A 15,520-nucleotide genomic window follows, 5' to 3' on the forward strand; every position below is an offset into this window, starting at 1 on the left:
AAAAAACTTAGTAAATGCTTCAGATTTCAGGTTAACATGTTTGTTCATGCCTGTACATCTTAAATTCATTAAAATTCATTATGCCCATGCAAAATGCATTTTTTGATGGCTTTAGGACAACATATGCACATTTGGCAATCAGCAGAAATCATAACAATCAAATTGTAGTATGTATATGCTACCTTTATATGACCAGGATGTTAGTGTTAAACTGAATGCTATCTGGCCATAAAAAAATTGCCGTGAGAAGGTTGTAGTGATTGTGACTTGAAAATAGTCATATATAGACAGTCCTGATTATAATTTCCAGGTGACTTTCATGTTCTCATAATTTTATAGCGTGTATTTCAGAAGAGCTCATCTGGTTATTCATATCTCATCCATTTATTGATCTAGGAGCACACCCATTAGAAAGCAGAGGAAATTTATTATATAATAACATTCAAGTTGTGACATTAAATTTGAAGAGGAAAACAGTATCCTGTCATTGTTTTTATACATATGTGTAATTCTGTATGTGGCTGGGTTTTTTTAGAATTAATATTTCTTGCCTGGGCAAATTTCCGTATTATACATTTTGACCACTTCCGTCAACCATAAGATACAATAAAAATAAATGTTTTATTTAGTGCTTTAAATTACAAAATCTCTTATCTCCATCTCCCACTTACTGTTTTAACAGCCTTATTGGTACTTAACATGGCAGTTGTTCTACTTTACAAAAGAAGGCTGTCTGAAATATAACACCTGTTTGAAACTAAAACACAAGTTTCACAGTGAGTTTCTCTAAGACTTTTTTTTACTAAAAAGATGTCTAAGCCCTTGTTTCAGTATGTAAGATGTCACCAAATATGATGCTAGGTGGGCTAAATATTGGTCATCTTATAGCTTATTTCTTTTTTTCTGAAGGTTGTTCTTGTGCCACGTTTAAAAACCTTCCCAGGCTCCAGCAGTTAAACATTTTGAAAAACAAAGCTTGGCTTATAGTGCTTTTGTATCAAGTGTCTGGTTTGTGTATGCTTTGTATTTGTATGTTGTGCTTAAACTGTTTTTTTTTTAGGGAATGTAACATTTTAGATACTAAGTTCATAATTCTCAAATGTGTAGGACAGCTAAAAGTTAGAACCAGCTAAGAATGAATGCAATTTATACTTAATGTGTCAGTTGGACTTAAATTATCTTTACCTTTCTGGTGTATCTTACAAAAATTAGTTTTTAGTGATAAAAGAGACTTTTAATTTAGTCCTATTTTTACAAATGAGGAAATTGATATCCATCAAGATAACTCAAATTTAAGTACTTTATTTTCCTAGATGTGATGAAATTTGATCATATTTTCTTTTTCCCTTCATTTTTTTCTTTTCTTTTTTTTAGATTGGCACCTGAGCTAACAACTGTTGCCAATCTTTTTTTTTTCCCCCCTGCTTTTTCCTCCCCAAATCCCCCCAGTACATAGTTGTATATTTTCGTTGTGGCATGTGGGACGCCGCCTCAGCGCAGCCTAATGAGCCGTGCTATGTCCACGCCCAGGATCCGAACCAGCGAAACCCTGGCGGAGTGCGAGAACTTAACCACTGAGCCCCATCTTTTTCCCTTCATTTTCATATGAATCCAGCCACTTAATCAATGCTTGCTTTAATAAGTTGTTAGTTTTTGTTTTCAATACTTCGTGTATCCTGTCTCTCTCCTGGGTGATCATTAACACAGAGTAGGCACCTAATTTTTGGTTCCCATTCTTACTGCCCTCCCCCTTTTTTCCACCCCTGTACTCTGCAGACTTCCCTCTTGATCAACAACTTTGCAGTTTCTGTGGTTAATGTAACAGTGTATACCCTGCTACAAATACATGTGTATCAAAGTGTTCTAAATTTGTTATCCTTAACTTCTGGGGACAAGAATGAGTTTTATTTATCAAACTTTGGTATTATAGAAGCCCTCAGCCGCTTTAAAGATGACCAGGGATTAGCATAGTTAAACTGAGAAGGAAATTAAGACTTTGTTAAACTTTCTTCAAGCTACAGAGTAAACTGACCTTAAGTTGCACTTAAGTAGTACATTACTTCCTGATTCATAGCTTTAGGCCTAAATAGCCTTTTCTGAAATTAAAAACAAAACGGAAAACATTGAAAGTAATAGGTTTATGTCAGGAAAATCAAAATGATCATGAGACCTTAATAGCTGTTACATACCGCTATTTCTGTGTATCTCTGCCTTTTTTCTATCAGCTAAATGGACATTATCAAATTATGTTTAAGGATAAGGACTAAACTCAGTTTAATTGGAGGCCTAGATCAAAGTGTAGTCAGTTTTTTTTTTTAAGATTAAACTCTTTAAATGTATGGCTAAGTTGTCTGTACAGGTGCTCAGTAAAATCAGTTATTTGTGGAAGAGAAGCAGCTGCCTGGTTTTCTCTGCATAGACGTCTCAGCCTACCAGCCCTTGCCATCATGCATCCCAAAATGAATAAAACCAAACCTTAGGTTATGTCTTTCATTTCTAAAACTGTGAAACAAGTCATATGTTCCCTAGAATAAATTTTACATTTGTAAATAAACAGGAACCATTTTTCCCTTGCTGTGTATTTTTATGAATTAAATGTAATTTGTGTGAAAATTAAAATACTATTCTAAAATATGAATTAGCGAAGTAAAATGAAGGATCCAGATTATAAAATCAAGTCATGGGGTAAGGCTTGGGGAGATTGGAAGAGGCTAAACATTCATATATGGAGTTTTAGTTCTTTGGAAAAGAATTCTCAGTAAAGAGGATGTCTTCGTAAGGGTCATAAAATTCAGTAATTTTAGAATTCAGTAATTACAGCCAGACCCGCAAACTTTTTAAAACTTGGGACTCTAGAATGTTCAGGTGAAGGTAAATGTAGGGTATTGACCGTCTTTAGACTGAGGAAGTAAGAAGAGTTTTGATGTCACGGGCTATTTGGATTTAAAGCTATGAATTTGAAAGTAGTTTCGTTATTTAGAGTTTGATTATTCGCCCCCTTTGGCCTCTCCCTCTCACTGGCAGAACTTATTTCCTTGCGTGCTTCTCTTGGTACCACAATGCATCAAGGAGGCATTGTGTACCAGAGGGCTGTGAGCTACTTGCAAGAAAGGTACATATAAGAACAGGGTGATTATTAATCATAATAAACAGTCTTTGTCAAGGTGCATGGATACGTCCCTCATTTTTTTTTTTTTTTTAAGATTGGCCTTGAGCTAACATGTGTTGCCAGTCTTTTTCCTCCTTCTCTCCAAAGCCCCCCAGTACATAGTTGTATATTCTAGTTGTAGGTCCTTCTAGTTCTGCTATGTGGATGTGGCCTCAGCATGGCTTGATGAGCAATGCTATGTCTGCACCCAGGATCACAATTGGCAAAACCCTGGGCCCTCGAAGTGCAGCACGTGAACTTAGCCACTCAGCCATGGGGCCAGCCCCTTCCTCATATATTAGCAGCAGTCAGTGACTAGATCGCTTCCCAACAAGCAGGTTAGATTTGTTCCTTTTATAGCAAGGACTTCTGCTTCATAATCTAGGTCTGTATCTGACAGGAAACCGAATGATTAAGATGAGAAAGGCTCACATTCTGTATCCCTGGAATACAGAGCCATTGCTGAAGATAGGATAACTTAAGGATTTAGGACAAAGCAAACTGGGTGTGTCCGTTTAAATCTGTAGGATATGAATTAACAAAGCAAAACAATTGTGAGACTCTTGTGGGTTTTTTGGTAGAATGTTGCAATCCAGTATATATGAGAGGCCAACTGAAAAACAGTTGGCAGGGCTTTAGAGGTAATCAAATTCCATTGGTTCCCAGACTTTGGGATTTCTCTTTTTTTGTTTGTTTCTGAGGAATATTCGTCCGGAGTTAACATCTGTGGTGGTCTCCTCTATTTTGTATGTGGGTCACTGCCACAGCATGGCCACTGACGATTGGTGTAGGTCCGCACCCTAGAACTGAACCTGGGCCACCGAAGCAGTGTGTGCCAAGTAGAAACACTAGGCCACCAGGGCTGGCCCCCTGGGATTTCTTGAATGAATCAAATGATAAGAAATATGGAGGGGCCGGCCTGGTGGCGCAGTGGTTAAGTTTGCACATTCTGTTTCTCTGTGGCCTGGGGTTCGCTGGTTTGGATCCCAGATGGGGACATGGCATCCTTTGCCAAAAGCCATGCTGTGGTAGGCGTCCCACATATAAAGTAGAAGAACATGGACATAGATGTTGGGTCAGGGCCAGTCTTCCTCAGCAAAAAGAGAAGGATTGGCAGTAGTTAGCTCAGGGCTAATTTTTCTCAAAAAAAAAAAAAAGAAATATGGAAACCGATATAGTTGCCAGTTTTAGTTCTCTAAATAGCAACACTGTATCCAGCACTTAGTTTTAAAATGGCTATTAACAGCAAATAAGCACACAGTCTCATAATTTAAAAAATTGTCTTTGAAAAACTTGCACGTTGTTCTTGATCTAATTTTGCTATAGGAAAATAAAAAATTATCCAGAATTCCTTTTGGATTATTATCTGGGAATCATTCATGTATCTCAGTTCTCATTTTGTGACAAGTCAGTCTTAGAAGTAGACAAACATATAAAAGGTTTATGTTTCCAACAGAATCTGTTTAAATTAGGATAGGTCCATAAATACAGCAGTTAGGATTGTTTTCAAAGAAGCTTTGAAGTGCTTCTTTGAAACGTACTACACGGAAACGATAACAAAAATAGGAAAATAGGATCACAGTTTTGTAGGGCTTTTGTACGTTGTGTATGTTTTCACAGAAATGGGTAAAGGAAATAAAGTGGAGTGGTTTCAGTGGTTGTCTCTAGGTTGTAGGCTTACAGATGGGTTTTCTACAAAAGGTGTGTATTACCAGAGAGCACTTTTTTCAAAGATGTTCTAGTTTGTGGTGATATGGGAAAGTAATTGTATATTAACTAAAAAATTGGGATACAAACTAAAAACAGTATGGTCTCAGCTTGTCAGAAACCCAGACACCATCCTCACTCCTTTAATACTCCATGTCTATTATGTCCCTAAGTAATGTCCATTCAAACTTTATTTCTTGGTCTGCTTCCCGTCATTTTCATCACCATTGCCACCACTTTAGTTCTGGCCTGCCATAGACTAGTCAGTCACTGTGAATATTTGCCAAATTAAATGAGTTTTATATGTAACTATGTGGTGACCCCCTAGCGTACCCTGGCTTTAGTCTTGCCCCTTATAATCTATCTGTCGTTCTTTAAAGTGATTTTACTAAAATGTGAGTCTGATCTTACGCAAAATCCTTTAATGCTCCTTAGGGTAGCATACAAGGCACTCTCTGTGATCTGTCTCCAGCCTTTTTTCCAAGGATCCAGTTGCTCCTTCTTTTGCTTCCACCCATATTATTTCTGCCTTCAGTTCCCCAAACATAAACATTGTTCTCTCAGACCTCCTTTCTTTTGTATGTACATACTATCTTCTCTCCATGGAACACCCACTTCCTCCCCCTTGGGAATGCATCCTTCAGTTCAAGTGTTTCTCCTCTCTGAGCTTTCTCTGGTGTTCTTCCAGGAAGTCCGTTGTTTATAATTCCATGTACCTTTTACCCAGCTCTATTATAGTGCTTATTGCAGTTTGTTACGATGATTTAGAATGTCCACGCCCTGCTAGAATGTGAGCCCCTGAAGGGCAGTGTTGAAGTTGCGTTGTCTCCTTCAGATAAAATGCGTAGCACTTGACATTAATACTTAGGACACAGTAAGTGCTCAGGTAAAACGTTTGAATTAATTAATTAGGTCTCTCTTTGGGTATAAGAATAAATCTGCAAAATAGCTCCTAAATTTTGATTGTGAAAAGAAGGAAAGAGGGTTAGAGATGTATTTTTGTAGTTAAAAGTTAGGAAACCTGGGGCTGGCCCCGTGGCCGAGTGGTTAAGTTCGCGCGCTCCGCTGCAGGCGGCCCAGTGTTTCGTCAGTTCGAATCCTGGGCGCGGACATGGCACTGCTCATCAGACCACGCTGAGGCAGCGTCCCACATGCCACAACTAGAGGAACCCACAACGAAGAATACACAACTATGTACCGGGGGGCTTTGGGGAGAAAAAGGAAAAAATAAAAATCTTTAAAAAAAAAAAAAAAAAGTTAGGAAACCTAAAATTGCTAATGATTTGTGTTCAAGAGCAAAGCCATCCTTATTCCAGAAAAAAAAGAATATCAAGAAAATAACTGGCCATCTTTTCCTCTTAGGTTTCATCAGGCACAGTTATCCTGAAAGACTAGCAAGTCCAGGTGAAACATTTGCTGGTGCTCTTGGGTCTGATGCTGGTGAACGCAGCCTCTCAACAAAGCGTTACATTGTGTTGGGCAAATTGAAAGTTCTGATACATCCTCTGGTGTTCGGTTATAAATGTTTTCAGGATAACCTGCCTTTCCAATGCGTAATAGAAATAAAAAGTAACTGTAGAGGTACTTTAATTAGAGAAGAGAACTTTCCCATAGCTAGCTCTTCTAAACAGTTCAGCAACCCTGTTAACAGGATGGAAGCTCAGAGCTAGATTCTAGCATCTCATTTCAAAAGTATAGCTGTGGTCCTACAAATATGTTTCGAAATCCATAAATGCTTACCGATATGCAGCAACAATCCTAGGGACTAAACAGCATCCCAAATGGCATTGGGAAACATACATGTTTATCTCTGCCTGGAAAGTTATTTAGCTGCAATTTTGAATGGTTTACAATCAACAGTAGATTATGTTAATACCCATTTCTATAAAGTTGAATCCATTAATGTGCTAATCAATCCCTCCCACACAAGGAATTTTATATTCTTTGGGAAGGTTTGGCACTAAATTAAAAATCACTTCTAAGATTTCTAACATTAAATAAGTTGATACATTCTGTTACACAGATAGCAACAGATTTCTTTTCCCATGTGTCACTTGAAGGTACTACGTAAAAAACTAGTAGAAATATCGTGACGCATTTAATTCTCAAGGCAGAACTTAGTTGGTCGCCCCTTTCTAACAACTTAATCAGTTTTCATTGAAGGCAAATTCTTATGCCCAGGATTATAGGTCATGGCTGCCAACCTTTAAAAAGAATCCACTTTTTAAAATGTTTCCCTTCTATAGGCATGTTAAAATGCTGCAAGTTAGTGGTTCCCAAGCCAGTTTGAACACCATAATTATCTGGGAAGCTTATTAAACTATACATTCCTGGGCTCCACACCCAGAGTTCCCAAAACAAAATGTTAGGTATCATCATTCATCATTTTCTCAGAATGTAGCAATTCCTGAAGAACCATATGCCAGACTACTTAGTGTGACACTGGAATATGCATTTTTGACAAACCTCTCATCCTCAAGTACTTTACATGTAAATGCCACTTTGATAAATACAGATAGGTGGAATGAAGCATTTCGCTAAAGTCTATATAAAGCTACAGTGCAAAGACAGTATTTCTTCATTTCTTTTTTGAGGAGCGTTACTGTAGTGTTAGACCTCTGACCTGAGAAGCTTGGGGTACTATTGCTGTGAACCTTTTCTTGCATTTCTTGAAAGTTTCATCAGAACAGCAACATAAGTTGTTTTATAAGAAATTTAGAATATTCTGATGGACTGAACTTTTTTCCTCTAGTAGATAAGTGTCAAGTCTTGTTAGCCTGGGAACCAGTTTCTCGTCTTTTAGGAGTGTTTAGGTTCATTGTGGGGGGAAAAAAGCCTTATTTCTAAACTCCTCCGCACTTTTAATATATATGAGTATCTTAAAAGGGGAGGGGTTAACTTATTTTAAACATAGTGACATTTCACCCTACTACTTTTACAACTAATTATTCTAAGATGTTTAGCCAATGTGATCTTTTAATTAAGGTTACTATTTTCCCCTAAATGTCAAACCAGTCATTTTTAATCCCAGAAGTGCAAATCTGACTAGAAAGAAGCATCACTTTATTTAGTATTAGTAACTTAAGAGCAGTAGATCTTTAAGAAATTTAGATGTCATGAGCTAGGACTTTAAGGATCCATTTCAACATAAAAAATTCAGGCCTAATGTCAGTAAATTTCCTCATCATATATTTCCACATGTTTTGGTATCATGTTCACCAGGCAACTTTATGGCTATAATTAGATTTCTTCCATAGTTTACCTCCTTGGAGGTAATACACTGGCCAAAGAAATATGTGTCTTTGCTTCATAATTTGATAAATCAGATTATTTTTTTTTTAACCACACACACTCACCTGTCTCTTCACTGATTACTGTGCCTTCAGCCTGAGAGACATTGACTTGCTTATCAACAAAGTCAGCTGTCTTGATCCCATATGTTTAAAGTCCCCACTTTAGATTGGTAAATAAGCTTCTTTTGATTTTTTTTCATTTATAAAAGCTAAATATAAGAACAAATTACTTCAGTAAGTCAATTATGCCAAATGCCAAAGCATATGGAGATACATATAAAAAAAATAGAGTAAACTAAAAAAATTCGTTCTTTCATCAGGCTGGTAATAAACATTGATTTGTGTGTGTGTGATTGTTTCTGAGTATACTAACATGTCTTTCAGTCTTGAGTATCTCCCACTATGGCTGCTATATTACCCAGAAGATGAACCAGAAACAGAAAGTGTACCATTTAGTTTCCCTTGGATCCAAGTTAAAGCTCAACCAGGTCTTTCCCTGCTGATTCTGCAAAGCTAGTTGTCTTGGCTGTGTTTCACTAGTTACTAGGTAGGGACCTTGGGAATCTTGTTCATCCATTCATAAGCATCATTATTTAGATGATGAGGCATTTGGCTACCTTGAGAGTCATAGTTACTCCCTGTGTTACCCTCACTTCATTGAATTTCTTCACTATGACATTCAGAGCGCTGGGCAGAAATCACTTATTAGTTTTGGGGACTTTGGTATTTTTTCAAGTTAGAGTTGCGCTAAATTGGAAAATAAAGTAGTCCACATCATTAGCTATGGGGTTCTTTAACCTGAAAGGCAGAAGACAGCATAATTGCATTTAATTATGGATAAGATAAAGAATTGTGGGGTGAGAAGGGAAGAAATTTTTTTAAGGTGACTATATTTTAACTCCTCTTGCCTAATAAATTTATTGGAATATGAAATTTAGTCCTTCTAGCATTCCATTGTGTTAATCATTCTTCCTGCTCAAGAGGCAGTGAAGAATAATTTATGAGTGGCTGCAGTTATAACTATGCTGTATATGCACCCAAGGGTGGAGATGAGGATGGAGTTAAAGGTGTTAAAGAGAAGAAGTTGGCCTTCATTTTTTGTTGTTAATCATTTGATGGTTTCTATTGCCCCTAGAGACTCATCTGAAGTATCACTATTCTTAGAACCAGAGTTTATTCAAGGGCCAAAAACACGAACAAGAATACCCCATTAAAATTCCTCGCAAACCTTGTAGATCTTAAAAGAGCAGGTGTATCTGTGGGCTGTCACAGTGGTCAGTCTTGCTCCGTTCAGCATAAGCTTAACAAATAATAGTGGAGACTGACAGAATTTAGGATTTGCCTAAAACCCTCTAAGGTACCCAGTGTTAGCTAATTCCTCTCCCTTTTTATGCATGTATTAGTTTGCCCAATGAGTGATTGACCTCTGTTTGAATAGCCACAGTGATACTGGGGCAGTTTATTGTGTTTTTAGACAGCTCTTTTTTCCTGAGGACCCCTAGAACTGAATACAATATCCTAAATTGATTCTGTGTCACAAAACATGAGTACAGTGAGGACTTGGGTAGGTGGAAACGGCATAACTTGTTTGGATGCGTAGCTCACTCCATAAGTAGACTAACCAAGTGAACAAGAAGCTGTTGGAGAAACTTAAAGGTTCTTTTTCCAGGTGTTATTTTTAAACCTATGGGAATACTTTCATAAAAGAACAGTAATTTCCATTATGTTAGCTGCTAGAATGACAGTGGCAAGTTTTAGGAGCTATTTGTTACATGTAAAACTATAAAATTATATGCATAAGTATATGATTGTTGTACCTGTGTTGCAATAAACTTAAATCTCAGTTTCATTTATTTCTTAGTTTATAATCATTAAGTTTCTCTTCCCCCAGGCTGTAGTGTGAGTATATTTTAATACTTGCTGTATTAATTGACCAAACAGAAGCACTCAGCAATAATCTGATTTGCCAAAAAGCATTATGGTCAAGACCAAGTTGAATTAAATATCCAGCCAGCACTTTTAAGTTTCTGTGATCATACATGCATGCATGAAGTTGAGCTTTCTTTACCCTTTTCCTGTTAAGGACCAGAATGGGAATGGACAAGCTACAGCAAGCACAGCCTCTGTTTTTAGAACCTGGAAGTTAAGAACGTTTTTTCCATTTTTAAAGGATTGTTGGGGTGTGGTGGGGGGGGCCCTATGTGACTGAGACTTACATGGCCTGAAAAGCCTAAAATATTTCCTGTGACCCTAGACAGGAAAAAATTTGTGGATTCCTGGACTAGAGCAATTAAAGGAAATATTTTGAACATAAGACTTCTAAAAACAAATAATGCTCAAATGCAACTAGTAACCCAGAGAGCCTGCTGGTCATCAAGGGATCAGTCAGTTCATAGAAAAGACGGAACCCAGCTTAGCCAGGAGGTCAGGATACAAATAGTAAGAATTGGCTAATGAACAGGCAAAGAATTATATACATATACCATGCCACACCCAGTAGATAGGGTTCATACGCCTTCGTTAAAATGAATTTATACTAACATGTAAAAAATGTTCTTGATATATTTAAGCTATTAGTATAGGACTTTATAACCCATATCTTAGTGACATACAGGAAGAAAATGTAATTAAAGAAGATACAGCAACTAGCAAATATAGACATGTTAACTTTGATTTAGTGCATACTTCTCTAGTAGGAGTTTGACTTAATCTCACTCTTAACCTACTGAGTGCTAGGTTGAGTCATGCGTAGCTTTACAACAGGGATGTGTTCTGAGAAATGTGTTGTTCGTTAGGCGATTTCATCGTTGTATGACAGGAGAGTGTACTTACACAAACCTAGATGGTATAGCCTACTACACACATAGACTATGTGGTACTAATCTTAGGGGACCACTGTCGTATACGTGGTCCATCATTGACTGAAACTTCGTTATGTGATGCATGACTGTAGTAGTTGATTGTACAACAAAATGCTCTGAAGTATCATTTTGGCAATAACCTTATCTTAAAAAGAAACGGCAACTAATAGGTTAAGTTGTGAGCCAAGGCCTATATCTTGCTCAGTAGTCAAAAAAGAGTGATGGGGACCAGCCCAGTGGTGTAGTGGTTGGGTTTGCTTGCTCCTCTTCAGCAGCTCAGGGTTGACAGGTTCGGATCCCAGGCATGGACCTACACACTGCTCATCAGGCCATGCTGTGGTGGCTTCCTACATGTAAAACAGAGGAAGATTGGCATGGATATTAGCTCAGGGCCAATCTTCCTTACCCCACCCCACCCCAAAAAAAGGAATGGGATAAGTGACATGAATAAGTGGAAAGAGATAATTTGCCTTTTCTCTGGGAAAACTTAACCTTCAAAGCTGACACCACTAAGTTAAAGTTTTAATGCAATGGAACCACTTGAATACTTTTTATTACTTGACAGACTAATAAAGTTAATCAGACATAATAAACATTGTCAAGATTTTCTATTAAGATCAGAGCCTCTTCAGTGAGGTGTGAGCATTTTATAAAGCAATTATCAAAGCTATAGTGGACTTAAAAATTGGTCATCAATGCATGGTACATCCCATACATAGCTGCCCTCCTTGGATAGCCTTTGGCTCATGCCAAAATTTAAAACAGCGCTGTGTCCTTAATAACATTCCCCAGAAAGAGAACCTACTTCATGAGACATAAATAAGTAATGTATGTTTTACTAACAATTTCACAGGATTTGTAAAAATACCCTGTTTTGTTCACAAAATCCCATGCAGTTATCTCTTGTGGTTTTTTTAAATTGTGGTCAAAAGAAACATAGAATGTGAAATCTACCCTTTGAACAAATTCTAAAGTGTACAGTACAGTATTGTTTTCCCTGAGCTTTTGATTCTCACTTCCAGCTGCCCAGTCCTTCTAAAAATTTCCTCCTTTTAAATCTTCTTTCTTATGCAGTTGTAGGCAATATACAACCGCAGTAAGTATATTCTTACACTTGCTGAGGAAGTAGCAAATATGATCAGTTTCTGTGTTCTTCTGTCATGTGGCACTGATCCTTGATGCAGGGTCCCACTGCACATAGGACTGATAGTAATAAGAACCCTGTAGCTGCCTGTCAACAGAGGGGCAAAGCTGTACATGAAACATAGCAGCTGTCTAACATCTTTGGGGAACATCTCACTTGATTGGCCAACTAATTTTACCAGGTATTCGGCAAGGTGTAACTGCAGTACGAGGTCTTTTTTTTTTTTACATCTTGATTCAGCTCTTGGGTCTGCAAAGTCTTGATTTGCTAACTCCATTTCCCTCAACCTAGGCCCTTACTCAGCATTAACCAAAGCAATAAAGAATTGTATATTTTAATCATAAATACGTGGTGGAGAAAAACTGGTTTGATAAACTTGGGATATATTATCTCTGAACCTGAACATCTTGGATAAATAACATAAAGCATTTGTGAAACAGATTTTTCTATAGAACGGCTGCAGTTTCCATCCAGCACATTTCCTTTGGCAGTGTTCCTTCTTTATAATACAATAAAACTTGAAGAATTCGAAAGCAAATTTGCACTTTTGCGCCAGTTACTCAGTTTGGTAGCTGTCATGCCTCCATTGCTATTTTCCATCTGATTCTATAAAATCTACAAGTTGCCAGGATAAACTCGGACAACCAAAGAAAGGATTCTACGCAAGGGTGATGTATTTGCCTCTAAGGCACTGGCTCCTAAAATGTGCATCCTGGGTCAACCTGCATCAGAATTACCTGCTTGTTTAGGGTACAGACTATTGACAAACCTTCCGAGTCAAAATCACATCAGTCCTATATATTAGAAAGGTAACTAATCCAAAGGAATGTTCCTTTTTTGAGATTTTGAAACTGCAGTGAAGAGATTGTCCCATTTTTAAATAGGATTATGAGAAATACCATAATGTTAGACTCCTTATTTATGGGATGTGTTATGAAACCCAGATAATATTTTAACATGCTTTTAGGAATGCAGATATTATAGGGCATAGCATGAACAACTGTAAAGAGCGGTGTATTTGGGCGGTCATGGATTTGTTTAGGGAGCTGTGAATTTACAATGCAATCCTATAGGGAAAGGAGGGGGAGAAAACTGCTATTTTGAGCTGCACGCAGAAGAACTGCATCACATCTCAGATTGATACTCCCTCTCCTCTCTCTATTCCTGTTGAACAGGAAAACTGCATGATAAAAGGTAACTTGATATAAAAAAAAGATATTTAACTGTAGGAGGTCAGAGAATAAGAAGAAAATACCACTTTCAAAAATTAGTTGTGGGGGGAGGAGGTTCACCTGGCCAATAACAAAGGGATTAACATCAATTTTTATCTAAAAGGAAGTTACCTACCTGCCTAGCATGTTCAACCTAAACTGATAATGCTACGCACGTGACTGTTCGCTGAGAGGCTTTCTTAATTTTTTTTTAACAAGTTACATTAGTATCCTGTAAACCTGGCCCTAGTCAAGGGGAATCCAGCGACAAAACCCAGACTCTTTGTACAGAAGGAATACAGCTTTAAAACGCCCCCAAAGTATGGATTAGGATAGTGATGGATCACACTCCTTCCTTTTCGGATGGTTTCATGGAACCAAGTTATTTGCCATGAAGAACCAACATCTGATTCCCACATGGAAGGCATAATAGGGAAAGGCAGCGTGTGGGCCTGATCTGGAGTGTCGTGAAGTAGGCCTGCTGCGGATAGCAGTGTACCTTTTCCCGGGACGCTCTTTGCTGGCCAGGAGCCAGCTCCAGGGAAATAAGCTAAATGGCCTGAACAGTTCCTTCCTTCCCGAGTGTCGTGCCGCGAGGCCTCCGAATCCCTCCTCAGCCCGGTCAAGTGTGCTTCGCGGCGCGTGCTCTCCCCGCGGCCTCGCGGAAGCCCGCTGGCCGAGAGGGGCCGAGGACAGGCCGGGGAGCTGTTTGGAGAGAACGCCGGCCCTGCGCGGAGCCTGGCCGGTCCACAGGGGGAGGCTCCGGAACCCGGCGCTGACCTTCCGTGGAAGCGGCGCTGCGAGTGTCGTCTGCGGACACCCGGCCGCGCCCGCCAGGGGAGGCGGCCTTCGTGAGGGCTCGCCCCTTTCTCGCGGGTGGGCGCCCGCGCGGCCCGTCCGGAGCGCGAGCGGCGGGGAAGGGCGTCGGCCGCGCTGCTTCCTGCGTCACGGGGCGACGGGGCGCGCCGCCGCCCTCTCAGGCCGGAGACCGCCGGGAGGCCCGCGGGCCGGGGGAGCTGGGCCACGGCCTCGGAGGAGAGAGGAAGCGCGCTTCTCCGCGGCGGGCGGCGCCGGACGCCCAGCCAGGCCGCTTCCGCCCGCGCCGTCTGCGGCCGTTGCGCGGCGGGGGCTCTTCCGGTGCCCGGTGCCCTCTTGGTCGCCCGCTCCCCTTAACCCCGCTGCGCCGCCCTCCCTCCGGAGAGCCTGCTCAGCGCCGCTGCCAGGTCGCCGCCCGCGCGCCCGCTGCGTTGGCGCCGGGAGGAAATGGATGCCGGCCTCGGGCTGGGTTGCTGGTGACGGCGGCGGGGTCCACCTCACAGGGAGCCGAGGGAGTGGAGGCGTAGCAGGAGGTGACTAACTGCCCCGACCCCCGCACGTTTTAGGCCGCTGCCTGGCGGCCTCTGCGCTCCCCGACGCTGGCCCTACGGTTGGGATGGGGCGCAGAGGGCGGGCGCGGGAGAGAGGCCAGCCAGCTCTCTCTCTGGTTCACTGATGACTCTGCTCGTTGTCTGTGCTTAGGGCAGTTTACATGGGAATTGCAAAGAATTAGACGAGAGGTTATCTTCCACCGAACAATGGGCGAACTCCACGCTCGTGAGTGACTCCCGGTGCTCCGAGGCCTGCGGTGTTGAGGAGTTAGAACGTTTCCCTGCCGGGCGGGGTCCGATTCTGGACGCCCGGCAGGACTCTCAGTCCCGGCCCCCGACACAGCCTGGACGGTGCCCTCAACACCGCGACCCCGTGGAGCGAAGCCGCTCGCGGCCGGCGGCCGAGGAGCTGGAGCTTCCTTACGCCTCAGAACACTTAACCTCCATGTAAATCACGCTGCAATAAGACAAACCCAAAGTGAAATGGAAGACCGTCTACTGACACGGAGAGATGAGCATCATGTGTAGTTTAATGAAATCACATGCACACGGTAATCGCATTTTGGTAAAAAAAAAATGTACCCGTAAGGATATACATCAAAATGTTAATGATTTCCTCTTTCTACTTTTAAAATGTTCTGCAGTGATGATGTGTTGCTCTTGTAATAGTGGGAAACAATAAAGATTATTTTGTAAACTGTCTTTGTGATTTATGAGAGATGTATATTCTGTTAGCTAACTCAACTTTCACAGAGGAAAATAAATAGTTTGATATGTCTATATTTCTAT

General features: G+C 40.4%; 1 long non-coding RNA gene across 1 annotated transcript in view; it reads left to right on the plus strand.

Annotated features, from left to right (window-relative positions):
• The first annotated feature begins 680 nt into the window (after positions 1 to 680).
• LOC139044848 (uncharacterized) overlaps positions 681 to 15,520 on the plus strand; it is a 90,706-nt gene continuing 75,866 nt past the window's right edge. Inside the window, exon 1 of the long non-coding RNA XR_011502172.1 lies at positions 681 to 776. This is a non-coding gene — a long non-coding RNA (uncharacterized lncRNA). The remainder of the gene's footprint in view (positions 777 to 15,520) is intronic.

Source organism: Equus asinus, chromosome 1 (genome assembly GCF_041296235.1).
Source record: "Equus asinus isolate D_3611 breed Donkey chromosome 1, EquAss-T2T_v2, whole genome shotgun sequence".
NCBI classification, from domain to species: domain Eukaryota; kingdom Metazoa; phylum Chordata; class Mammalia; order Perissodactyla; family Equidae; genus Equus; species Equus asinus.